The sequence below is a fragment of the Mesoplodon bidens genome (genome assembly GCF_964165515.1).
Source record: "Mesoplodon bidens genome assembly, contig: HAP1_SCAFFOLD_627, whole genome shotgun sequence".
NCBI lineage: Eukaryota > Metazoa > Chordata > Mammalia > Artiodactyla > Ziphiidae > Mesoplodon > Mesoplodon bidens.
In genome coordinates this window covers 100,887-128,027 of record NW_027672049.1, presented here as the reverse complement: position 1 = coordinate 128,027, position 27,141 = coordinate 100,887, and the positions used below count along the sequence as shown (strand labels likewise).

General features: G+C 39.4%; 1 long non-coding RNA gene across 1 annotated transcript in view; it reads left to right on the top strand.

Annotated features, from left to right (window-relative positions):
* LOC308610676 overlaps positions 1-27,141 on the top strand; it is a 105,527-nt gene that overhangs the window by 51,338 nt on the left and 27,048 nt on the right. The window contains exon 2 of the long non-coding RNA XR_014014607.1: positions 12,127-12,253. This is a non-coding gene — a long non-coding RNA (uncharacterized lncRNA). The remainder of the gene's footprint in view (positions 1-12,126; positions 12,254-27,141) is intronic.

The following is a 27,141-nucleotide window of genomic DNA, read 5'->3' as shown; positions in this document are numbered from 1 at the left end:
CATGGGCTCTGGTCACTTACTACATCTTTCCCTGACCTTCATGGGGTTCGAGGCACAGTTGTCTTTTTCAGTCCCTCAGATGCAACAAGCTCTACTTCTTTCTCTCCCAGCTTTAGATTGGCTAATCCTTCTACCCAGACCAATTTCCCTCTGATCATTAAGGTCTCGGTTCAAACGCCACCACTACTATCTTGACCAAAGAGACCTGCCTCCTCAGTGCCTCTCCGTCCCATTGTCCAGTCGTATTTCTGTCGCTGTACAAAATTTATTTACATGTTTACTCTGTCTTCCTCCACCACTGGACATTTGCTTAAGAGCAAGGACTTTGTAATTTTTTGCTCACCGCTGAATCTTCCAAGGCTTGCAGCAGACACTGGCACATAGAAGGTGTGTAGGAAATGTGTGTCTAATAAATGAATAAATATGTGAATAAAAAAAACTGAAACACTAACACAAGAATATTCTCCTTTCAGGGCTTCCCTGGTGGCGCAGTGGTTGAGAGTCCGCCTGCCGATGCAGGGGACACGGGTTCGTGCCCCGGTCTGGGAAGATCCCACATGCCGTGGAGTGGCTGGGCCCGTGAGCCATGGCCGCTTAGCCTGCGCGTCCGGAGCCTGTGCTCTGCAACGGGAGAGGCCACAACAGTGAGAGGCCCGCATACTGCAAAAAAAAAAAAAAAAAAAAAGAATATTCTCCTTTCAAAAGAATAATGAAAAATAATTTCATTCAATAAGAGTCATTCTTAGTTACTGATACATGACTTAGTAGTTCCCAATCAATTTAAAATGTTCCATTATTTTCTGATACTTCACAAGTCATTAATTAAATGTTGCTCACATTTAAGGCCAATCTGTGAGACATTATGAACTTGTCTACTCTAAAGTTCCAGCATTAACTCAGGCGGGGCTTCACCAAGTACTGATCATGTGACCTTGGCCTCTCATTGCCTCAGTTTTCTCATTTGTAACATGGGTATAATATTAGGCTTATTTCATAGGCCTATGAGGAAAACCTCATATATATATATGTGTGTGTGTGTGTGTGTGTGTGTCTATATATATGTATTTAAACAGTGTCTTAGAATAGTGTCTGGCACATGATAAGCATTACAGAGTATTGACTGCTGCTACTAGTACTGTTATTATGAGAACTAACTGTTGAGAATAATCCTTCATATACTGGTTTATTCCACTGAAGATAAAGGAAACTAATAGAATGTTAGAAATCAGATTAAACACAGAAAGCCAATAAAATATACCAAGACAGAAGATGAGAGTGTAAAAGCATAGAAGAAAAAAATGGTTTTTGTTTTCCTTATTCTTTTTCTTTTTTAAAGAAGGAAAGAGCCTAGAAATAGGACAAAAACTATTCATTGGCTATACTGACATGGGGATCGCTGGTGACCTTCATAAGTAAAATTTCAGGACAGTGGGCAGTGAGATTACGGTGAGAGAAGTCAGATGGATGTAAATTATAGAGTAAATGGGACGTGAGGAAATGGAAACAATATATGAAGATAACAATTTTGAAAAGTTCAGACATGAATTGGCTAAAGAAGATATGCAGGGATTAGGGGAGGAGGGAGGCTTTCATGTTACACGTATAGTTTTTAACATTTTAAGTTGGAGTTACTAGTCTAGAATGAGGTTGAATTTTGGCAAGAATCATTCATAAGGAGTAGATGGGCTGTAGAAAATGCAGGGCTGTGAAGTACTTGAGAAGATGAGTGAAAATGAAATGCTATCTGTAGTGCACATGGCCTTTTAACTTTAACTCCTGTAGTAAAAGGGAATACAAAGATCAATGCAAATGCTAATGAGTTAATGGATTTGGCAGTGGACTGTTTACTGACTTCTGTGTTCTTAATGAGTTATGAAGCACCTCACCAGCTCAGAGTGAAGGAAGTAGAGAGGATGGAGGTTAAGTAAAGCTTCTAAGAAAATAGTCCTTAAGGAGAATTAGAAAGAGCTTACTGTAAGTCAGAGCAATATTTCCAGTCTTGAAAATCCATTTGAAGCTGGTGATTATTAATTTTTTGTAATACCAATTTGCCCTGCCACATGATTTTTCTCCAGCTACCTGGATATAAGTTACACAGAGGCAGAAGAGAGTGAGAGATAACAATGGAGGGAAAATACAATTAGTATTTTTTTTTGACCTTTTTCCACTTCCCCGCTCCAACTCTGGGGAGCCTTCACGGACATGGCTGCCCTCCCAGCCTCCAGCAGCACTCTGTTATCAAAGAATTCAAAGAAATGGAACATAGGTTTCCAACTTATTAATTTAGCAAAATCAAAAAATCATATATAATGTCTTCCGTTGGCAAAGATTTTTGCAATATAATTTGGTTCCATCTTTTGACAAGTAATTTGGCAATGTCTAGCAAGATAAAAATGTTAATAGCTTTTTACACATTAATTCTAATTCTGGAAGCTTATGCCAATAAACAATTTTTAATCCAGAAAATTATTATATAAAGATGCTCATTGTCATGTCATTTGTAATAACAAAAAATTGGAAACACCTTTAATTGTTAACAATAGGAAAACAGTTTAGGAAATATCCACTTAGTAGAAAGTTACACAGTTACTATATTATAATTACAAGATGATGGAGCAAAATAGAATAATGCTTAATAAAGAAAGAATGAAGAAAGTTGACCTACAATTGTGTCTTCCTTATGACAGTAATTATGTAAACATATAAATATTTATTAAAACTTAAAACCAAAATAAAGTTTTAAAAGCTCTGTACCAGTAATGGGGATTTTATGTTTGTTTCAAAATATTTTTTAACATAACTCTTATAATCTTGTTTTTTCTACTCCTTTTCTTAAGAATTTCTGATTATTACCTCATTTTTCATTCCATAGTTTCAAATAAAGTCAGCAATTTTATCATCAGAGAAGATTAGACTTATTTGACAGTTCATAATTCCAAGTTATTTGGTATAAAAAGACCATATACACTTGTAAGTGCTTTCAAAATAATATTTCAAGAATTTTTTTTTTTGCTTAGTCTTTCCTAGTATGGAGATTCAGCAAACTACCTAAAATTGCTAGCCATTCTTTTTTCATTTTTCTCATTTTATTCATTTATCTTGCCCTTCACAGAAATGATAACAAATGAGTCTGCAGTTGCATCTGCCAATTTCTTAAATCCTCTATTATCCACATTATGAAATCATACTTATATGAATGCTTCCAGTATTTTCAGAGCTCTTTAGTTATTATACTTTAGCATTCTGTATGAAGTATCTTATGTAAGTGTAAAATTTAGACTCAACTTCTGGAAGCTTTTGATTTCTTAGTTCAAAAGTGAGAGATCCTTAGTTCAGCCATATGATTAACAATTACTTGTATAGTAAGAAGCTCCTAAATTATTGTTTTATGGATACCTGGCAGTTTTCTTGCCATTTCTCAGAGGTTCTCTATTAAACACATTCTCTCTCTTTCTCTCTCTCTCTCTCTCTCTCTCTCTCTCTCACACACACACACATTGTGATTAAAAGCACAGACTTTGGCATTATGAAGTCTAAGGTTCAATTTCAAGTTCTGTAGTTTCTGGGCCACTTCACTTTAGGCAAGTAACCTAATGTCTCTGAACCTTGTTATTTTCATCTGTAAAATGGAGATTACAATTATATCATCAGAACATCCGTAATGATTTTAGAGTTTCAGAGTCAGGTACAAGCAGGCACTCAGTAAATGGCTAGTGCTTTTATTACTTTATTATTATTTAGGTCTTGGTTTTCCTTGAGTCTGTGAGTCCCCATAATGAAATGTAATTTCCAGTAGATTGAGTAATACCTATTTTCACCAAAAATTTTAACTGAGTTCATTACTTTCTGTGCAACCCAGATTAGTTTTCTGCCTTTTTTTCTGTGCCGTCTGTAGGTGTTCAATAGATTTATTTAATAAATGTATGAATGCATGAACACGTAGATGAATTTTTAAATGCTTCTTTTTGAGAAGGTAGAACAAATGTGACACAGTAGAACAGATAAGAAAATAGTCCATGGAAAAAATGGCAAAGTCACGTATGTGCCCAGGGCCAGCCTAAGGAGAATTGCTTTTTTTTTTTTTTTTTTTAAGGAAAAATGTGTTGAATAGCTTATTTTAATTATTTTTAAAAGTTAAGTACAGGGACTTCCCTGGTGGTCCAGTGGTTAAGACTTCACCTTCCAATTCAGGGGGTGTGGGTTCAATCCCTAGTCGGGGAGCTATGGTCCCACATGCCTCACAGCCAAGAAACCAAAACATAAAACAGAAGCAGTATTGTAACAAATTCAATAAAGACTTTAAAAAGTGGTCCACATCCAAAAAAAAAAAAAGTTAAGTACAAAAATTTGCTGATGATTTACATATTTAGCACCAATAAAATAATGTGAGATTAGCTGTACTAAAACAGAATGTTGAGCTACATTCACATTAAGTGACATTATATAGTCTAAATTTATGGAAAACTTCTGAAATGGCTGATAAAAAGTAAGATGGTGAGTGACCTTTGAGCAGAAAAAGACAGACAGAGAAATGGCCTTTTCTACATTCTATTGTGCCTCTAAGTAAAATGCTTGGTAATCTAGCTACAAAGCAATATGTCATTTGGCTTTAGGCACCTACTGTGATTTACCTTGTGAGGATCAGATTTTGCCATGGAGAGGATTTGTAAAAGTATCACACATTCCAGTACCATTGGCAACCACAGCTACCAAAAACTCCAATTTAAATTGATGAACCTAATGTCAGATGATAGTATCATTTCCTTGTGGGTGTCTTGGGAAAAGATGGGTAGGAAATGTATAAAAGTGAATACTTTATTGACTGAAATAACAATTCATCATTTTGAAAACATAAAATACATTAAAGTTGTTATAGCATCATGCATTAATATTTCACTGTACTTTAGACATTGCCTACAATCAATGTTTTCTGCCCTTTGAAACAGAATCTTGCTTGTGGTATGCATTAATCATATAAAAGATTAAACACTGAAAAGAAATTCAGCCTTTAAAGACAATTTGCTTTGATTTATTCAGTGGGTTCTTCCAAAAAGTTAATACAAGAATTATTGCTTGTTGAACTGGAGTTACAAATTCTTTCAGAGTTACTTAGTATTTTCTGTAATATCAGTATCAAGGAAGGTAAAGCAAATTTACATATTCATTAGGAAATACAGGCACATAATCATAAAACAAGAAAACACAGCGTTTTTATAGACTTTATTTTTTAGAAGTGTTTTAATTTTACAGAAAAATTGAGAAGATAGTATAAAGTGTTTCCATATACACTATACCCATTTCCCTCTATGATGATCCACTTATATTAGTATGTTACATTGTTACAATCAATTAACAAATATTGATACATAATCATTTACTATAGTCCATACATTAGTCCAGTTCCTTAGTTTTTACCTAATGTCCTTTTTCTATTCCAGGATTTCATCCAAAACATCACATTACATTTAGTTGCCATGTTTCCTTAGGCTCCTCTTGGGTTTGATAGCTTCTCAGATTTTCCTTGGATGACCTTGACAATTTTGAGTAGTTAGGGTTTTGTAGGATGCCCACTACTAGAATTTGTTTGATGCATTTTTCATGATAATATTGGGATTATGTGTTTTGGGGAGGAAGACCACAGAATAGAAGGGTTATTTTGTCAGATCACATCAAGTGTACAAAGTATGAATATGCATTATGAATGCTGAGGTCGACTTTGATCACCAGGCTGAGGTAGTGTTTTTCAGGTTTCTCCATCGTAAGATTGCTGCTTTCCCTTTTTCATACTGTACTTTTTTGGAAGGAAGTCAATATGCTGAGCCCACAACTAAGGAATAGGGAGTTGTGCTTAAGATGGAGTACTACATAAACTATTTGGAATTCCTTTGCACTGGAGATTTATCTATTCTCCTGCATTTATGTATCTAATTATTTATTTATATCAGAAGAACTCATGGATTTTTATTTTATACTTTGAGTTATAATCTAATTCTACTTTAGTTACTTTATTCCTCAAATTGCTCTAGTCCTGACCCTTGTGAACTCTTTTCAGTTGGCTCTTGTGCCACTCTGAGGTATCCCCATCCTGTATTTTTTTTTTTGGAACTTCCTTACTTTCTGACACTATAAGATGGTCTTGTATATAAATCTTGTATATTTACTGCCCTAGTCCTAGAATCAGCTATTTCTTCAAGGATAACTAGGTCTTTTTAGTGGAGAACAGTATTAGACAGAAGGATCTGGGTGTGGGGTGCGCTAATTGCTGCTCGGATGTCATTGCTTCTAGATATTCTCAGCTGACGGAGCAAAGAGATAATATGTGTGCACATTACCCATGTATACGCACATATCTATAAGTATCTCTCTACATAACCATGTGTATTAAGGTAATATGAAGCAATATTAAGCTAAACATGAATGTATATTGATGTTTCCAACTTTAATCTGTTACCACATAGATCATCTTAGCCTCATCTCTTGCTTATCTTTAAATTTCAACTCCAGCAAAACACTTGGCTTTTAGAAGTATGAAAATCAAATTGTAGCAACTTTGGGAAGCCACATCATCTAGTAGAATAATTCTTAAAGGGCAAGGTGTATATCATCAAATTTTAATTTATAGTCAGCAGTACTTTTTAACATCAAAAGGCCTCCAGACCTCTGCTTCCAAGAAGATGAAATAGCCCATTTCTCCCAGGTTCTCCCACTTAAAACTAAAGCCCTGAACGTAACAACAAACAAACATAGGAAGACGCTGAAAGGTGGAAATGAGAAGGCAGACTTCACTAGGGACTTTGGGACTTGAGGAATAACATGGTGATGAGTCCCCTGTGTTTCCTGTTGCTTCCCATACATCCTGGAGAGGGTATTACAGGAACCCCCAATCAATAACCACCAACAGAACAACAGACAAAAAAGCTTCAGAAAAAAACACAAAACCCTGTTCCCCCTAGCCAAAGTATGAGGAAAGGGGTTGCTAAAGACAGAAGACCATTTGGGCAATAATATACACACTACTCGAGCCAAGTGCCAGTGGAATATACACACTACTCGAGCCAAGTGCCAGTGGAATATTGCACCCATCCCCTATGTCCTGTCGTTTCAGTTGGGCCAAGGTAGGATTTGATCTTCCACACCACCCCACTCCTGCCCTCCAGAAGAGCCAGTGCTCTGATTCCCCACCAGGGTTGTTTCAGTGTGGTCCAGTGGTGAGCTGAGCCTCCACCCCTTTCCATTAGCAAACAGACTTTAAAAGGTGGTGCCTGGGCTTCCCTGGTGGCGCAGTGGTTGAGAATCTGCCTGCCAATGCAGAGGACACAGGTTCGAGCCCTGGTCTGGGAAGATCCCACATGCCGCGGAGCAGCTGGGCCCGTGAGCCACAGCTACTGAGCCTGCGCTCCGCAACAAGAGAGGCCGCAACAGTGAGAGGCCCGCGCACCACGATGAAGAGTGGCACCCGCTCGCCGCAACTAGAGAAAGCCCTTGCACAGAAATGAAGACCCAACACAGCCAACTAAATAAATAAATAAACTTATTTAAAAAAAAAAAAAAAAAGGTGGTGCCTGACAGGCTTGTTAACACTGGGCTGCCCTCACACAGTCGTGGGGTCCAATGGTGGGACTTAGCGTCCATCTCTCCCTGACATCAATAAGAATAGGATGTTACAGGTTGGCGGGAGTAGGCACCCCACTAACCCCCAACACATGATGTCAGTGAGATCCAATGGGGTGCTGAATCCCCATAACCATCCTGAGGCAATAAGACAGAATGAGATGGCACAAGCAGGGCTACTTGGCAGCTCTCTTCCTCTTACCCTGGTGTCAGTGGGGCCAGCAGGTAGCTGACCCTCTACCCACACCCAGCATCAACAAGAAGGAATGAAGTGGGAGGAAGGACAGCAAACACTTCACTTCTCCCCTCCCCTGTGTCAAGAAATCTACTGGGGAGATGAACTTCCACTCCTATTAAAAGGCAACACAATGATATTAATGTTCCCACTTTTGGGGGGAAGGTGTCAGAAGGGCCAATAGGATAGCTGAACTTCTACTTGATCTGTCTGCAGTGAGACAATGTAAGTGCCCACTTTTGCTGGGGTATTGTCAGTAGGGCCCAATGGAAATCTGTATGTAACCCCCCAGTCCTCATACTATGCCTCAAATAGGATGACTTCCTTCTAAAAAGTAATGATAAAATTAAATGGGTTACAGAGTCATATAATAACTCACAATGTTTAGAATACAATGGAAAAATACTCATGACACCAAGAACCAGGAAATCACAGAATAAATGAGAAAAGACAATAAACATACACCAACACTGAGATAAAACATCTATTGAAATGATCAGACAAGGATTTTAAATAAGCTGTCACATAAATGCTTCAATTAGCAATTATGTGTTCCTTGACAGAAATGGGAAAAATAGAAAATGTAAACAAAGAACTAGAAGCTATAACAATAAAAACAAATGAGAACAGTAGAACTGAAAAATACAACAATCAAAAAACTTTGCTCAAGAATAGAGTGGAGGGCTTCCCTGGTGGCGCTGTGGTTGAGAGTCTGCCTGCGGATGCAGGGGACACGGGTTCGTGCCCCGGTCCGGGAGGATCCCACATGCCGCGGAGCTGCTGGGCCTGTGAGCCATGGCCGCTGAGCCTGCGTGTCCGGAGCCTGTGCTCCGCAATGGGAGAGGCCAAAACAGTGAGAGGCCCGCGTACCGCAAAAAAAAAAAAAAAAAAATAGAGTGGAGATTACAAAGCATAGAATCATGAACTTAGAAGAGATCAATACAATGTACCAAATGTACAGAGAAAAATAGACTGAGGGGTAAAGATGGGAGAAAGAACAGGATCTCAAGAATCTGTAAACAGTAACAAAAGCACTAACATTCATATCATCAAAGTTCCAGAATGAAAAAAGAGAGCAAGTAGGACTGACAAAGTATTCAAAGAAATCATGGCTAAAAAGTTCCCAAGTTTTTAGAAGACATAAACGCAAATTCAAGAATCTGAACAAACCCAAAGAGGAAAAACGCAAAGATATCCTTGCCAAGACGTGTCATCACTAAACTTCTGAAAAGTAGAGACAAAAAAAATCTCGAAAGTGGACAGGAAGAAATGATGCATTACTTATTGAGAAACACCAATTCCAATGACAGCATATTTCTTGTCTAAAACTCTGGGGTCAGAAGCATTGACATAACATTTTTCAAGTGCTAAAAGAAAAGAACTCTCAGCCACAAATTCACACTTTTTATCTCCACTTTCTTGTTTGACTTACATTGATGGACAACTAACTCATCTTTCTATATCCGGGACTGCCGTCACCCTTCTCCAAAAATCTAGTCACAGTATTTCCAGAGTGATCTTTCTGAAAATGAAACCAAGTTTTCTTATAAAAATGCCTGACTGTGTTATGAAACTTGTCTCTCTTCTAAGTTACCAGTTAAAATCCTTCAATGGATTCCCATCTTTCTTGGAGTAAAATCTCACATCCCAACGCTCTTTGTCCTTTTGGGCTGCTGTAAGATTATACTGCAGGCTGGGTGGCTCATAATCGACAGGCATTTTTTTCTCACAGTTCTGGAGGCTGCAAGTTCAAGAATAGGGTGCCAGTACAGTCAGATGAGGGCGCTCTTCTGCGTCACAGACTTCCCATGGTAACCTCACTCGGCAGAAGAGCTTCGGGAGCTCTGTGGGGCCTCTGTCATAAGAGCACTAAGGCCTTTACCATTTCCCAGAGGCCCCACCTGCTACTACCGTCACCTCCGGAAAGTCAGGTTTCCACGTATACATCTGGAGGGGAACCCAAAGACTAGACCAGAGCACTGAGTATACACACGTGGACCATTCATGGTCTGGCGTCTACCACCCTCGCCATTGTCTTCTTTTCTTACACTCCAGTGAGCATTTCTTTTTTCTTTTTTTTTTTTTTTTCTGTGGTACGCGGGCCTCTCCCTGTTGTGGCCTCTCCCGTTGCGGAGCCCAGGCTCCGGATGCGCAGGCTCAGCGGCCATGGCTCACGGGCCCAGCCGCTCCGCGGCATGTGGGATCTTCCCGGACCGGGGCACGAACCCGTGTCCCCAGCATCGGCGGGCGGACTCTCAACCACTGCGCCACCAGGGAAGCCCCAGTGACATTTCTTATACTGATTATGAATGGAACTCCTTTCTGGATTGATCCTTAACCATTCATTTTCTGGCAAACATGAATTTATCTTCTCTTTTCCTCAAAAATTCACCCTTCCTTCATGTTACGTATCCATTTCAATTGCCTTCTACAGGAAGCCCTACTGATATCCCCCATATACTACTGTCCACAGCATGAATTAAGGTCTTACCGTGTCTTCCTATATCACTCTGTAATAATTTTTACGGTAACTATGGATTTTCTTATTTGAGTGTCACAATACATTGACTTCTAGGTGGCACGATAATGATTTTAGTAACAGTAACACGGGTGCCTAGTTTAACCCATGGCATACTTTAGGTGTTCAATAAATGCTTGTTGAATGAGTGAATGAATGAATGAATGGATGGTCAGTTTGAAATCTTAATCATGTTACTTTTCAAAAATCTGTTAAAAAGATACCCACAGTTTTCCAGAAGTTTAGGGACTTAGGATCTTCAACTTGATTTAATAGAGGAAATTTTTACTCATACATCATGCTTAAATACCTCAAAGTAAAACCATTAACGCAGGAATTTAAGGTTACCCATTTGGACTTGCAAGCCAATAATTAATATCTCCTGCCCCGACTGTATTAGATGGTTTCAATGCTCCACTCATATCTCCCCAGCACTCATCATTCCAGTATATGCTGATAGACTCATGTTACCACCTGCAATTATCCACCTTAGGGCAGGCCAGAAATGTACAGGAGTTAATGTATCTGGATGTAGCTTTCAACCAAGGACAGAGGGGACTGGAAGATAAGTACTTCAAGTTTCTCACCAGTTCTTGGGATAACTCTGAGACATGTTCTATAGAGTTTCACAGAACTCCCCTGAAGTACTGGCAGCAGTTTCCTGCAGGAGTAATTTATTCAGTAATGCACCTCTGTTGGCTTCCTTCCATGCCTCCATTCTCAATTCCCACTCCACTTCTGAGTCTTCTGGAAGCACCTCCCAGATGAACAGTTTGCATTCAAATTATTGCCTCAGGTTCTGCTTCTAGCGGAATTCAATTTATAGCCTCCTAACAATCCAGTGCTCCTTACAGAGCCATCACTGGTACAAGTACCAAGGCATGGCACATTATGTATCACTCCTCCTAAATCCTAATATTTTTAAACAGATAGGACAGAGCACGACCTTGAAGAGAAAAATCGTTTATATGAGAATGGCCAATGGATAAAGGGAAAGAGAGACAGTGCCATTTGTTTTCCATTAATGATAGTGTGAAATTTATGGGCAGATGGTCTAACAGGTGTGACTATAATTTGAGGAGCCTGCTCCCTTGGTTACAGAGACTGCTATTGTTATTATTATGGAAGCACAACCTCATGACTTTATTGCTTCACTTGATGTAGCCTTTTCCTTTACCCTTAAATCTTTCTACATCACTGAATTGCAGCCAATAGATTTATTTTCTCCCTATGGCTCCATCACAAAAAAAAGACACACATGTGTGCGCACACACACACACACACACACACAGAGTTTTGTGTATGCCAGTGCTAGAAAAGACAAGCTCATGGTGCATGTATGCAATGGATATTGTACATTACAGGTCTCTGTGAAATAGTCTTCTGCAGGTTCCTATGTTTATTTTATGAATAATTAACTTTAATAAAGTTAATTTCCTGAAGATCTTGATGAAGACTGAAGAAAGGAAGTAAATTTTAAAGAAAAAGACTTAGAAACTTGCCCTTTTTGCCTTTTCTTTGTGTCTTAATGAACAAAGGATAACTGGGACTTTTTTGAAGTCTTTGCTTGAGTTGAAGACACAAAATGCAACCTGTACTCTTATCATAATATGTTCAGTTTATGAGTACACAAACTTATAAACTGTGAATTTACCTAAAGTTATTATACCATTTACAAGATGCTGGGACGTTTACTTAAAACCAAACAATTGAGGTCTATATGTCCAAATAATTTCCTTCTCTCTTTCTGTCTCCATTTCAGTTTCCTGAGTTTCTGAGAAGGCCTGGTTTCCCCAAAGGAACGATTTCTGGTAGAAGTCTGAAGGTCTGACCCAAGAAAAATAATCCAGTATAGCCAATGAATTGAGGACAAGAAGTTTTCCAATCAGGTAGGAACATTTAATCTCATACATTACAATCACCTTAAGTGAGGTGTGCTGATAGCTGGATATGATTTAACTTTTTGGAAAATGATGCATATATAACCTGCCCCACAAGGAAGCTGTTCTCAATTCCCTTAGTGGTTGTGGTGTTTATCAGAGAGTGCCTTGGGGGAAGATGAATACAATAACAGTATGATGCTTTTTTTTCATTTTTAGCTCATTGTTGCCAAGTACCCTTGGTGACCTTGGTGCCTGTGGTTTAATCCCAGGAGGTTAGACATGTGGAACAGCACATTAACCCTTTTTAGTATTTTCTCCCAAGACAAATCATTTTTATAGGTTGTCTCCATGGTCTTCTAGTTGCTTATCAAACTTAAGCATCAAGTCTTCTAAGTGAGCAATAGCCCCTGTCAGTGTGAGGAAATCAGCTTGGTTCTTATTGGGGCACATCTTCTTGGTCTTGACACAAAGTGAGTTCACATAGGGAGTTAGAAGGAGGAGAATGGGGCATGCGAAAGGGGAGTTCTGTGTTCTCATTTACCTATGCATGTTGAAACTCCACTAACAGTTTTATTTTCATTAGCAATTTGTGATAAAAACTTAGGGTAGGGCTTCCCTGGTGGCGCAGTGGTTGAGAGTCTGCCTGCCGATGCAGGGGACACGGGTTCGTGCCCCCGTCTGGAAAGATCCCACATACCACGGAGCGTCTGGGCCCATGAGCCATGGCCGCTGAGCCTGCGCGTCCAGAGCCTGTGCTCCGCAACAGGAGAGGCCACAACAGTGAGAGGCCCGCGTACCGCAAAAAAACCAAAACTTACGGTAAAGGGAATAATGAAGCTGTCCCACTATATGGCACGACAAAAGATAGTAGTGACATCAAAATCAGGGCCTATCCATCTCATTTGCAGTTATATACTCAGTGTTTAGCATAGCATTTGATCCCTCATCAGTATTCAATAAGAAGATGTGTGCTGAATGACTTAAGGATGAATTAATGAATGAAAAAAGTTAATATGGTAGAAAATGTGTTTTATCCTTGTATTTTCGTGTGTTGACTTCTGTATTTCAAGACCCAGCACTGTAACTGACACATAGAATATAAGCAGTAAAATTTGTTGAAAGAATGAATGAGTCCCCACAATTCTAAGAAGAATTTTAAGACCAACACAGACCCCATATCTGCCAAGGTCTATGACAGAAGTATCCAGAGAAGAAAGCCTGATCTCAGCTAGTGGTAGAGCTGACAGAATTTATCTAGTTTTAATAATTTACAGCTCATCCCATTACATTTAGGCATAGTACCTACGTGAGCCATACAATTAAATGTTGACTGAAAAAAAATGCACAACCTAAAAGTTGAGAATTATGTTTTATTTGGAGGACATACTGAGGACTTAAGTCAGGAGACAGCCTCTCAGATAGCTCTGAGGGACTGTTCTGAAGAGGTAAGGGAGGGCTCAGGATATTTAGGGGTTTTTGCAAAAAAAAAAAAAAACCTGGTAGTTGGAACATCAACATCTAGCTCCCCCAAGGTAGACTGCAGTGTGTTACCCTTCCCTCGGCCTACCCTGGGGCACCCTGAAGGACCTACGGGTCTGAGTGTGGCCCAGCAAGCCCAGGGGAGCCGGCGGGTCCTCAGAGTTCTTGTCCTGAAACTGGCGCTGATGCGACGGGGCCACGAGTCTCTAGACACTTACTGCCGTTAAACGAGTGCAGAACTGCGACTAAAGGCCTCAGGGAACCTGCTTCACGCCTACCCTTCTGGATGCCAAATCAAGACCTTACGTTGAGGCTAGGGCCCCCGTTGAGATTCCCCTTAGCTCTAGAGCAGGGCAGGAAGAGCTCCCACCCAGGACCTGGAAGCACCCTCTTTCTTTCGAGAAAACTCTTTTTTTTCTCAGAGCCATGCCTGCAGGGACTAGAAACACGGCAACAACAGTGTTTTTCAGGTTTTTTCCGGCTGCAAGAATGGAGCTTTCAAAATGGGAAAACCAGGCTTTTCGCTATAGACGCCATGTCTAGATTGACACGCAGCCTAAATACGTGTGTTTTCTAACAAGTAAAAGAGACACAAGCTACCCACTGTGCCCTAAACTGAATCAACTTTTTAAAGCAGGGTGTTCTGCGACTAGCGAACGGCCTCAATGAAGGAATGCCTTCGGTCGGCCGAGGGGCCTGTGTATCTTCCAATATCCGGCAGTGTTACACGAAGAACTGTTGTTTAGTTGAAGTTGCAGTGCAAGCTGAATTTCCCCTTGAGGTATGGTGACTTCATGTATGAGGTCCGAGGAAGAATTGCCTTCCTCCCCTTTGAAGTCCCAAACCACTACACCCAACATGTTTGTCTTTAGTTGAAAGTGGTATTTAAGGTGAGGATTTCAGCCATTTGGGAGATTTACTGAGTTCTCCTGGGTCTCTTCCATGTATACATATTATTAAATTTTGTTTGATTTTCTCCTCTTAATCTTAATCTGTCTCATGTCAATTTAATTCCTAGACTAACCAGAAAAATCTAGAAGGGTACAGGAAACTTTCTTCCTGCCCAACAGGCATTATAGTGCAGGGCACATTGCCTGCCTTTGAAAGCATCTGAACTTCTACACATTGAGAACCCTCTCCTTTCCATGCCCCTTTACCATAGGCATAAAGATTTCTGTGCACATCGAGGCTGAGAAGAACTCCTGAGTCCATCATTGTTTCTCCAGGCAGTCACGAAGACTGTCAGAGAGGAAGAACTTTTCCTCTGCCCTTCTGTAGGCAAATGCAGTAGGGGGTCCCCAAAGAAAAAGAATCAAATATAACTTTTTGACATAAGAGAAGCCATTTTAAGCCTAAATCATTTGTGATCTCAGCCTGGTCATGATGCTTGCTCTTGAACAGGTCTCAGTAATTAATGATCTTGTGAAATAAAATTGTCCCTTACCATCTGGTTCTATAAGAATGAAGTCACTAGCCACTGTAGTCTCTGACCTTGACAAAAAAGTAATCACTTGATCTAAAAGAGAACTGGAAATTTTTCTTTGAGCCAAATTTGAGGATTATAACCTGGGAAGAGCATCTCAGAAAACTCTGAAAACTGTTCTGCCCATTAGAAACCCAGGGAGGTGTATAAGTTTTTTTTGAGACAGAGGGCTGAACATCAAATGACATTTTATTGAACGTTTACATAATTCAGATCTAAGTGCCATCCTGCTGGTCATGTAACCCCTTACAAGGTCAAGAAGAAATGGTATCTCTTAAGGAGGGAGTTGTCTTGTTGATGTTAGGAGAATGTTGCTCTTTATGGTTGAGCAAGTGTCCCTGCCTATGGGGGAGGTTTGGTCAATGTATAATGCAGATGCACAATGCACAGTGTGGGGAGAGAGGAGACCAAAGGGCAGAGAAGAATTTATGTTTAAATTTCTCTTGTCTTGCCATAAAATATAAATTTTGTTTCACAACCTTCAACACACCCTGAATGGAATTCAGGACAGAGATCAGGAATGAGGCAGTCTATGCTCTGGGAAAACCCGGCAGAACAGGCCTTCAGATAGTTAGATATTTTCAGAAGATTTTATGAGCCCAGTTTCTTTTATCTTCTCATATCTAGAAAAGCACTAAAATCATTAATGGAGACATCTGCTCCTTGTGACTAGCAGCCACCATTTCGTGACTAGCAGCAAATTTCTGCCAAAATGTGTCCCTGATTCCATGTGTCCCCCTTCACCAAAATCACATACATGCTGACCTTCCCCCTAACTCTTTCGAGCAGTTCCTCAGAGCTATCTGAGAGGCTGTTTCCTTGGCTATAGTCCTCATTTTGCCCCAAATAAAACTTAACTCACAACTCTCAGTTTGTGCTTTTTTTTTTTCAGTTGACAGTTTAAAACTTTCCCAATTTGGCTGTTCAAGGAGCCACCGTTTTGGGAAAATCCCTGGTGTTCTCCTTTCTTGCTGCAAGTAATAAAGCCTTCCTTCTCCTGCCCTTTGGCTTGGTTGTGTCTTTTGGCTCAACAAAAGAAGTGTTTCAGGTAACACTTTTAGCTGGTCTAAGAATTAAATTGACGTGAGACTGATTAACAGGAGAAAATAAAACAAAAGTTTAATAATATGTATATCTAGGAGTCATTTTTGGCCTAAGCCATTTTGCAATGTAAGCCTGGCCAGGATGCTTGCCGTTGAAAGGGTCTCAATAATTAATGATCTTAAGGGAACAAAATAATGCAGAATCAAAGGACTGTTTTCAGGTAAAAGAAGTAACAATAACAAAGATAATTGTAAAGACTGCCAGTTCTCTTTCAATGGTAAAGATTAGCCTGATCAACTGGGAACATAAGGAATGATGATATTGACCTTTTCTGACCCTCATGACTTCAGTCCACTAAAGCTTGGACTCTGTGGACCACCCAAACCCCTTCATGAATATGCATATACCCTTAGCTTAAAAATTCCCCAATTTTGCTGTTCAGGAAGACACTGCTTTGGGAAAGACCCCCGGTGTTCTCTTTACTTGCTGCAAGTAACAAATCCTTTCTTCTCCCAATCTTTGTTTTTGTTGTGCCTTTCAGCTTGACACCCACCAAGAGGCAATCCCAGGTTTTTGGGTAACATTAGCTCTTTGGCTGGCGATGAAAATGACATAAGGCAGATTAACAAGAGAAAATTAAATTATTATGTGCACATGGGGAATTCACGTAAGTATGAAGAATTCCAAAGACAGCAAGACAAGGTGACATATATATATTCTTGACTAAAGAGAAGTGAAACTGAGCAGGACCCTGTGGGGCTCCTGGGCACTAAAGTCTTTCTGTGTCCCCCATTTCTTGTTTGCAGGGACTAGGCTTCAGCCTCCACAACCTTCCCTGAATTCCAAAGGGTAGGGTCAAATAGTTGCTAATCAGGGAAGGGAGGGGCTGCAGAGACAAGGGAGGAACTGTCAAGAAACAATAGTGCAGCTTTGGGACAAGATCCTGGTTCTGCCTCAAGGGAAACATATACCAATAACTGAGCTCTTCTACAGAACTAAAACCCCCAACAAATGGAAGATGTTAACTACTTGATGAAGCATCCTTCATTCTAGAGAGAAGGTCACAGTTTGATAACCTTGAGAAGCATAGAAGCTCATCAGGAGACCACCTGAGGCCAGATTAAAGGATTGCAGGCCCTGAACACACCATAACCCTTATCAGCAACCCTGACCTTGAACCATTGCTATAAAACTCCTCACCAAATCCCCCCAGGTTGGGACACACAGTTTTGAGGGCATTAGCCTGCTGTGTCCCCCTTTGCCTGGCAACACAATAAACCTATTCTTTTCTACTTCACCCAAACTCTGCCCCCGAATTCGATTCCATACCAGTGCACAGAGGCCAAATTTCAGCATCAGAAGGAGGTATGGGTCTGAAATTTCAAGGGGAAGTAAGGTAATTCACAGGAAGTTAAAAAGAGTTAATGTTTGGTAAACAAATGTTTGCTGATCCATCCAAAGACAATGAGCCACAGAGAGAATTTTTTTTTTGCGGTACGCGTGCCTCTCACTGTTGTGGCCTCTCCCCTTGCAGAGCACAGGCTCCGGACGCACAGGCCCAGCAGCCATGGCTCATGGGCCCAGCCGCTCCGCGGCACGTAGGATCTTCCCGGACCGGGGCACGAACCCGTGTCCCCGGCATCGGTAGGCGGGCTCTCAACCACTGCGCCACCAGGGAAGCCCCACAGAGAGGATTTTGATCAAATGGGCTTTTCAATGTTCCTCCTGTTCTACCACACCTAATATTATACTACATTTATCTCTAGTGATAGCTTCTTCCTGGGACAGGCCCCCTGCCTTAAATTATTTTAGGCAGTAAGGGGGAAGTTCAAAGGCTCTTCCTGAGTCTTTTGGGCCTGATTGTTTTCAGCTCAAAATAATCCACATGCCATAGTGGCACATCTTGTGGTGGCCTGCACTTAGACCCATTGGCTCCCACATGCAAATGAGAACCATGCAATGACTCAGGGAGAGCCCTGAGCACATTATTCAGATAGACACCAACATGATGCAATTTTTCTTCGGTGTGTTCAGTGAGAGAAAGCAATATAAGAGGCACTGCCCTTTTACTTTGGGGGAGGTTGAAAGTCCCTTCTTGGAAAGGAAAAAGAAGTACTTTTAGAGCATTTAGAAAACCTAAAACCTGTGAGTCAATTTTTTTAAGTGCAGAGTTAATTTTACCCAAATGTGTTTTCTTAAAAATTGCAACCAGTCAAGATCAGTCTCTTCAAGGGGTGCACCAGTTGTGATATTTGCTGACTTTACACTGTTCTGAAATTGAGGATACCTTCCCTCTACTCAGTTAATGTTTATTTTTATTAACTTTTAAAACTGTTTTAAGTAGGAGATCTTTTACTGGAGCCTGAGGATTGATAATGTTAACCACTGTGACACTGCTCTGTTACCTCACATCAACCAAAGAATTGTGCAGGAGCTGATCACATACCCTGTGATTCCCCTCTCTCACCTGGTATTTAAAAATGCTTTCATGAAACCCATCAGGAAAGGGGGTTCAGGTGTTTTGAGCACTAGCTGACCTGAACTCCCTGCCTGGCACCTGCAATAAACGCTGCACTTTCCTTCGCCATAACCTGGTGTCAGTAGATTTGCTTTACTGCACATGGGAGAGCAGACCCACGTTTTTTTCATCAGCATATTTATATATATTATTATATATTGTAGGCAATGGAGATATTTTACTTCTTTCCTATTGTGCTGTTGTATTTTTTAACTGAGTTAACCATGAAAGTCAATTTTTGTTGATAGAGGAGAAAAGGTACAAATTAATGAGCTATAGTTAAAAATTTAAAGCTTTTAAAATGCTTGTTATTTATAATGAGATTTATATAATAGAGAATTAGGAAATAATTCTGTATTTAAACGGTTCGACTGTGATTGTGGAACATGAAATTGGTAGTCCACAGGACATATACTAAATGTTCACCCTTAGTGATACTATATTTGTACTGTCCATGTCAAGCTAAAATGTTGTTTTTCAACAATCTTTAGCAAACATATCTTAGTTTTATTATTCAGAGGGAATATAGGAGCTCAATTTGATATAGGGAACTTGAGCATTCCATCAACATGAATTTGAAGAATACACTAAGAATATCTTCTACATTACATTGGAGTAGTGAATTACTGGTAATTATTTAGGGAATTCTTTTGAAAAATATAGTCACCAGGGGCCAATAATTGAATTCTATTGAAATATAGGGATAGATATTAATAAGAATGGAAAATCATATTTTCATTTTATATTGCCCATATCTTCATTTTATTTGTAGGTTTTGAAAGTTTGCAAGAGAAAGATATCAGAATTTATACTTCATTCAGCAGAATCCCTTGGACCAAATGATCACACACTCAGAATACATAAGTGGAGACATTACTGACTGTGGCCCAGGAGACAAGGACAAGACCTAGAAAAGACACAGTAAATAATGGAGGGAAAGAAAGATTGGAATAGACAGGCATTTCTCTTAATGAAAAATGTTAACAGTAGAATCCTTGAGGGAGAATCTTTGAAAACATTGGATTTCTATAACAATAAAAAATTGAGTCCCAAAGTACAATGAGAAATAACAATAATGAATAAATAGGATAAAGAAATTAACTGGCATACATTCCAGACAATTATCAGACTCCTGCAGAAACCAGGGCTTTCTGGCCTTTAATTCCCCTTGGGCAGAACTGCAGCGCCCCTGTCCCCAGCCCTCAGCCATCACCTCCAGGACTACAGAGGCAGAGTCCTGGCCCTCAAGTCAGGCTGCCTCACTGACTTGAATGCCCATGGAAAAGGGAACATTGATCCTGACCTGAGACACAGCCCTCAGATGTTTGTAAGCTGGAAAGTCTGCATCAGACTTCCTCCTTGCATCTCTCTAGGGTGAACTAGGGAAAACAAAACGTCCCAAAACCCTTTCCCACAGAAGAAGTCTGGGAAAAAACACATGACGATCTTGGCCTTGGTGCCAGGTGAGGCTGATATAACTAGAGCACACCTTCTCCTGGGTTTGGTACCAGAATCCAGGGCGCTGGTGGGAGGACCTGGGCTCTGCCCTGGGTTCCATGGACACAGACAAGCAAGTGTGATCTCAGCAACCTTCAAGGACCCAGATGTGAGAGAGGCAATGAAGACACGATGGCTGCTTCAGGGTGGCTTGGTGTCAGCCTAGAACAGCTGGACTTCATAAGGAATAACACACTGTGGAGGGAAATAATAAAGAATTTATAATAGGAACAGAAAATCGTTTTATTTGAGCCAAGCTGAGGGCTATAATCTGGGAGGCAGCCCCTCAAAAGGCTCTAAGGAACTTCTCCACTGAAGCATGGTAGTCTTATACTTTATCAGAACAAAGAACATACATCCAACATGACAGGGGTCTATTCCTTAAAGATTTCAAAAGAGACAGATTGAGGACATGTCTAGTGAGACAGTAGGGTCCTGGCACGTGGGAAAGGAGCCTCGTCTTCGAGAGGGTGTGAACATGGGCATCGTAAGAAGGGAGTCACTTATCCTTCTTTTTGAATCAGACATTTCTTTTCCTTAATGGTTAAAGCAGATGTGCTGTGTGTGCTTGACAGGCTCTTTCAGTTCACACAAAGTTTAGACTGAACCGTGTATAAGCCTAAATGACTTCCCCATACCTCATTACGTGAAAACTTTCTCCCTCAACACTATAATTTGGGGCTTGACTAATCTTGGCGATAAACCAGACACATAATACCCTCAGCTCTCTAGGCCTCTCCACCTGCAGATCCTGCTGTATCCTCCCCCCAGGGCACAGCACCACAAGAGGGTGTCAGGTGAGGGGTTTGGGACTCAGAGAACTGACTCCCGAAAGTGTTTCTGTTTTCCAAGGTAAATAACAATACAGTTTGGATTCTAAAAATCATCCAAACAAGTGAAAAAAAAAATGCTAGACCAACAGTGAATCACAGCGTTTTTCATAAGATAAATGAATGTTATATAATGAAAGAGTAAATAGAGCCCAGAGGCTTTACTATGTAAAATTAAAATGGAGTTCAGTAGTGTTTAAAACACATCCAAAGGTCACATTTATGAGCTGCAAGTCCAGCTGTATTCCACAAGAATTTAGGCAAATGCATGAAAGATGAGTTATGAGTAAAGCACTATCCCCAAACTGTGGGTGTGGGGAAACTCATCCTAGCACTTTGTGCAGAACTAATACATGGCAACCATATCTGGTTTCAAGACTGATATTTTCTGCAACTAAAAAGGCAGAAATAAGCTAAATAAGCTACCTATCCCCCCTTTGTCCTTCAGTTATTAATTAAGACTCCTATTTCTTCCTCTCTTATCTATTTTTTAAATTCCAATTTCAAATGCCAAAATATTCAGCCATTATATATGATATTGTTCTCTTAATTTAGTCTCTACACAGCCTGAAATTTCTTTTTAATTTCCCTATTATATAATTAGTTTTATATTCATCAATTATGTGATATTTCCAGCAGGTACTGAGCTTTTATGCTCCAAATGTATGCCCTTCCATACTTTAATGCACTTAAATATACTTTATACTTTTACATCAATTTAAAAGGTAATCTATTGAGTGCAAATTCTGTCTGCAGCATTTTGTTGGGGTCAGCAGTGGGGAGAGAAAATGTAGAAGAAGGAAAAGACATGGCTTATTGTTCTCAAAAGAAGTTACAGAGAAACCTCTGACTTCCTTATCAAAAGGAGGCCCATTTCTTTTTCAATGTCTTTTCTTTTTTTTTAAAATTATTTATTTATTTATTTATTTATTTATGGCTGCGTTGGGTTTTCGTTGCTGCGCGTGGGTTTTCTCTAGTTGCGGCAAGCAGGGGATTCTCTTCGTTGTGGTGTGAGGGCTTCTCATTGTGGTGGCTCCTCTTGTTGCGCAGCATGGGCTCTAGGCTCATGGGCTTCAGTAGTTGCAACATGCGGGCTCAGTAGTTGTGGCTCGCGGACTTAGTTGCTCCACGACATGTGGGATCTTCCTGGACCAGGGCTTGAACCCGTGTCCCCTGCACTGGCAGGCGGATTCTTAACCACTGTGCCACCAGGGAAGCCCTCAATGTCTTTTCTATTGACTTCAAATCTATCGGGCTTTAAAATTATTTGTGTGTGTGTGTGCTCATATTCTGACTGTCTCTCACAGCAGATTGTGAGTTCTGTGAAAGTGAGGCAGGAGATAGATGGGCCCCAGGGTAAGCAGCAGGAGTTCATTCCCTCTGGACAGAAACTCCAAAATATCAATAACAGGGCAATCGAGAAAGGAGGCTGTGCCCTGCCCAGATAAGAGATAAAAGATGAGATGTTCCTCATTCTCGTAGTCAAGGAGACCTTCCCAGCTACACATGTGCAGAAGGGTTCCTTGGAGGTCAGAAAGGGAGAGGGCACCACCCCATAGTAAGTGATGTCAACTACCCATAGGCCTCTTCGCTAGAATCCATCTTGGCTAAGAGATGCACATGAACACGGGAGGACCCTGAGGTATACCAAATATGGACTCAGAACCAGGCAAAGCAAGATGATTGGTCAAAGGAAACCTGGAAGAAATTCCCCATAAAAGTGATTCAAACTACCCTGCGAGCGCAACTCTCTCTCTGAGCCCGCCCATGTGTCTATCCACATGTATTCTTTGTCCTCCTAATAAACACTCTACTTGTTTCACTACTTTCCATCTCTGTGGACATTCATTTCTGCACAGCAAACAGGCCAGGACCTTGTCACTGGCCACTAGTCCCTGGTGGTCTAGTGGCTAGGATTTAGTGCTTTCACTGCCCCGGCCTGACTTCAATCTCTGGCCAGGAACCAAAATCCTGCTTCAAGCAGCTGCAGGCTGAGGCCACCTGAGATGAAAACAGGGGCAATGTTTGTCTTGTTTAAGGTCATGTCTTGTTAAAAAACAAAATTCAACTGAGTAAATTTGAAAATCTGATTGGCCTTATTTGATGCTTTATGAATTGGGCAGCATCTCATCTAGTAAATAGAAGGGCACTTTGAGAAGTTACACAGAGTGGAAGGTTTTTATAGAAAGGAGGGTGGGCAAGAAAGTCATTAGCAAAAGAAAAAAAGGTTATTTGGGACCAGTACTATCTTCTCTTTGTAGGGAAGGGAAGCCTTGAGTTTTATCTTGCAGATTGCCTCTTCTTCTTGGGTTGGGGGAGATGGAGAGGGCCCCTGTGATAGATTACCACATTGGTGCTGACCGGAAGATTCCAGATTTCAGAATTAAGATAACATTTCTGGTGAAGGTCGAAATTGCAAGTAGGTTAGGTATTAAATATATGCGTGGTATCGTGGGCTTCAGCACAAATGAAACCATTTTGTGTCAGTGGTTTTCCTCCTTAATAGTCCCTAATGCAGAACTAGCAGAAACACAACAAAGATTTGTGAAAAAGTAAATGAGTGCCTAACTCAATTGGTCAACTGGTGTAAAGAATGTGGCATAAGAATAAAAAGATCTAGAGAGCAGATGAAAGAAGCTTTTGTTTATATTTTTAAAAGGAATGTCTTCTGTGTTTTCAAATTACTGCAAATCTAATCAGCAATGTTGATGTGACTATTAAAAATGATGCTTTTTGAAAGGTTAGAGAAAGGAAAAACAAGAAAAAAATAAGGATGTTTGGCATTCTGGATGTTGGCTAAATGGCAATTTAATCACTAAGAACGTATTTTATTCTATTGTCATGATATATATGTAATATATGTAAACATATATTTATATGTCATACATAATATATATTTCCTTTTAATCACCCCTATTGGGGTACAATTTACATACAACTAATAGCACTCATGTTAAGTGTATAGCACAGTTAGATAAATTTTGACAAATATATACAGTTGTGTAATCACTACCACAATCATGATACAGAAAATTTCCATTACCCAGAAAGTTTCCTTAGGCTCCTTTGTGGTCAATCCTCACCTTCCTACAAAAGCGATATGATGATTTGCTTTCAGTGACTATAGTTTTCCCATTCTCAAATTTACATAAATAGAATCTAACAGTGTGTATTTGGTTCCTGTTCTCTTTCACTCAGCATGTTTTGAGATTCATCCATGTTATGTATATTAATATTTCATTCCCCTTTATTGCTGATGTGAATTACTCATTCACTTGATGATGAACATTTGAGCTGTTTACAGTTTGCAGCCTTAACCTTTATGAAACCATCGGGATTTCCATTAGAATTCTTTAATTTCTTACCCAATTCAACGGTATGATTTGAAAGTTATCAGAAACCTGCACTTGTCAGAAAGTCTTTAGTATGAATCTTCCTGAAGATGAAGCATTTTTGCAAAAGCATCTATGAATGATAAAAAGACTTAAAAAGACACAGTTAAAGAGCTGGTTAAAATGCAATTGACAAAAAAAAATTTGTTTACTTCTGTAACATACAAATTTGACATATTCAAATTTTAGAAATTTTATTTAATTTCATATAACATAAGAATATCTATATTAATGATATTTAGTGTAATCTAAATGTATAACCTAAGAAGGTTGGAGATACATTTATCTCTAATCAATTGACAGTGCCTCCCATAACATACCAAATAATCCTAATTAGTTTAATATCTCTCTTTGAGATGACTTAGGGGTCCTCTGAAACATCCCAAAGCTATCTAGAGGTCAAAATATCTTTAATTAGGATTCTATCTTTGAGAAGTTTATCCAAAATGTTAAAAAGTTTCAAGACACTTGGTCAAATAGGATTACAGATCACTGTGAAACAATGCTTATCCATTTAACCAAAGTTACAATGAAAGATTTTAAAAGCAAGTACAGAAAGTTATAACAGATTATTTAAAAGGTAAAGAAAATTTACCATCTGTAATCAAAAGCAAATCAATATTCCAAGAAAACTTTTTTCTCTTAACAGAGAGAGAAAAAAATTTTAAGTTTTTGTACCACTTTACTTTTAAGCTTAAAATTCATTTACTCAATTAAATTCATTCTAATCTTAGTGAGTCCTGACAACACATAGAATTTCTTTCTAAAGATGACTTTTTCCCCAGAAATCTACAACTTTCTATATCATATTAACTTGCCCTTTATTTTATTTCTTATTTAGAAATAACCAGCTTTAAGAGAAAATTACTTCCTTTTTCTTTAACAAAATAAATTCCTATTCTTCATACCTTCTTTTAATGAAAACACACATCCTATTACCCTGTATACTAAAATGTTCTCATTATTTCTAGTGGCTTTAATTACATATTTAATTAGAATTCTCAAGTCTTAAAAACCTAAATTCCTAGTGAAAATTAAGAAGTAAGCAATTATGAGCTGTTCTTTACATTAGCATTCTGTAGATTGGCAAATTTATAAATAAATGCTATTTATAATTTCTAAAAATATGTGCTTTCTTATGGAAAATGTCTCTGTGTGACACCAAACATATTTATTAATAGTCTTAAATATCTTTACTTTCTCTGTAAAAGGAAGCCAATGTTTAGTAATTAATATTTCAGTATATTATTTTATTTGGAAAAGACCTCGATATTCAATGAATTCTCATCATTTAGCTTAATTTAGTTAAACTCTAAAATTTCAAGTTATTAAAACGTCCAGAAAAGCTATTTTTAAGTAGACATTCCTAAAACATAATTATTCCCAGAGTTCACCTAAAAACTCTTGTCTCATTTACCTCTATTTTATTCACTTGTTCTCAAAAATTATGTTTAGATTACCCAAGAAAACTTTATGAGACATTAGACCAAGTCAGCCATTATCCCAAATTTAATATTGAATATTTTTCAGATCACATGAATCTGAAATTCATTCAAGTTAGTTTCTTTTATATTTCTGAGAATTTCTGTAAGTGCTTAATTTCCTTTAAGTCAATTAAATAGAGCTCATTTACAAACTAACTTTGATAATACCATCCAAAGGAAAAGAGATATATTTATAATGTACACATGGACATACATACATTCCAGACAAACAGAGATCTCACAGTTTTCCTGCCTGAGTTTAAAAAGGACTCTTCTCCCTTTTTTTCCCCCTCAGTCTCAGGAATTGGCGATGGTATAGACAAGAGTGAGTGAGAGTACATTAGAGCCCAGGGTAGAACATTTACATTTCAAAGGCACAGGGAGAAAAATGTAAGTTCCTCCTAGTAAGATTTGTTTCCTTCTGGTCAGAATAGTGAAGAGACACGTTTAACAAGCCAGCTTCTTCATATGCAAAAACAAGTTTTAGAATGTCAAAAAGTGCCCCATCTGGGTCATTATTCTCCAGAGCCTAAAGAATACTGTGACCACATGATTTTAGAAAAATATCACCTTCTCCTTTTCATGGGTATGAGCCCATGAAACTAAGAGCTAAGAATTTCCCGATTCTGCAAAATACACCGTAGGGAATATAAGATGAAACAGAGCTCTGATTACCCATTCTCAGTTGTTTATGGCTGGTAATCTTAAAATCTCAAACAAACAAACAAATGTAGTCTCTCAGGGTTTCAAACTCCTCAGCCCAAAAGGGAAAATCCCAAGAAATGGTTAGCCACTGACAGACCCAAATGGCTAAGAGAATGAATACCCTGGTATTATCACACACTAGTTCCACTACTTACTAGAGAAATCTCAACCAGCAAAGCATGTGTCTTTTTCCCTTTACCACAGAAATCAAAAGTGCCATGGGCCAATGATGCCTGGTCAGTGGCAAGTGTTCAGGGCCATCTCTGAGACAAAGGTGCTCAAGCAGCTGCTGAGTAGTATCCATGAGCTGCCACTGGTCAGGGGCCGGTGTGCTATGGTTGAGATGCCTACTAGGGATGGTGGCCCCTTCATGGTTGCCAAAATTATTGCCAAACCAAACACAGATTCACTCACCCACTGCAGAGCAAAGCCAATCTACTGATACCAGGTGTGGTGAAGGAA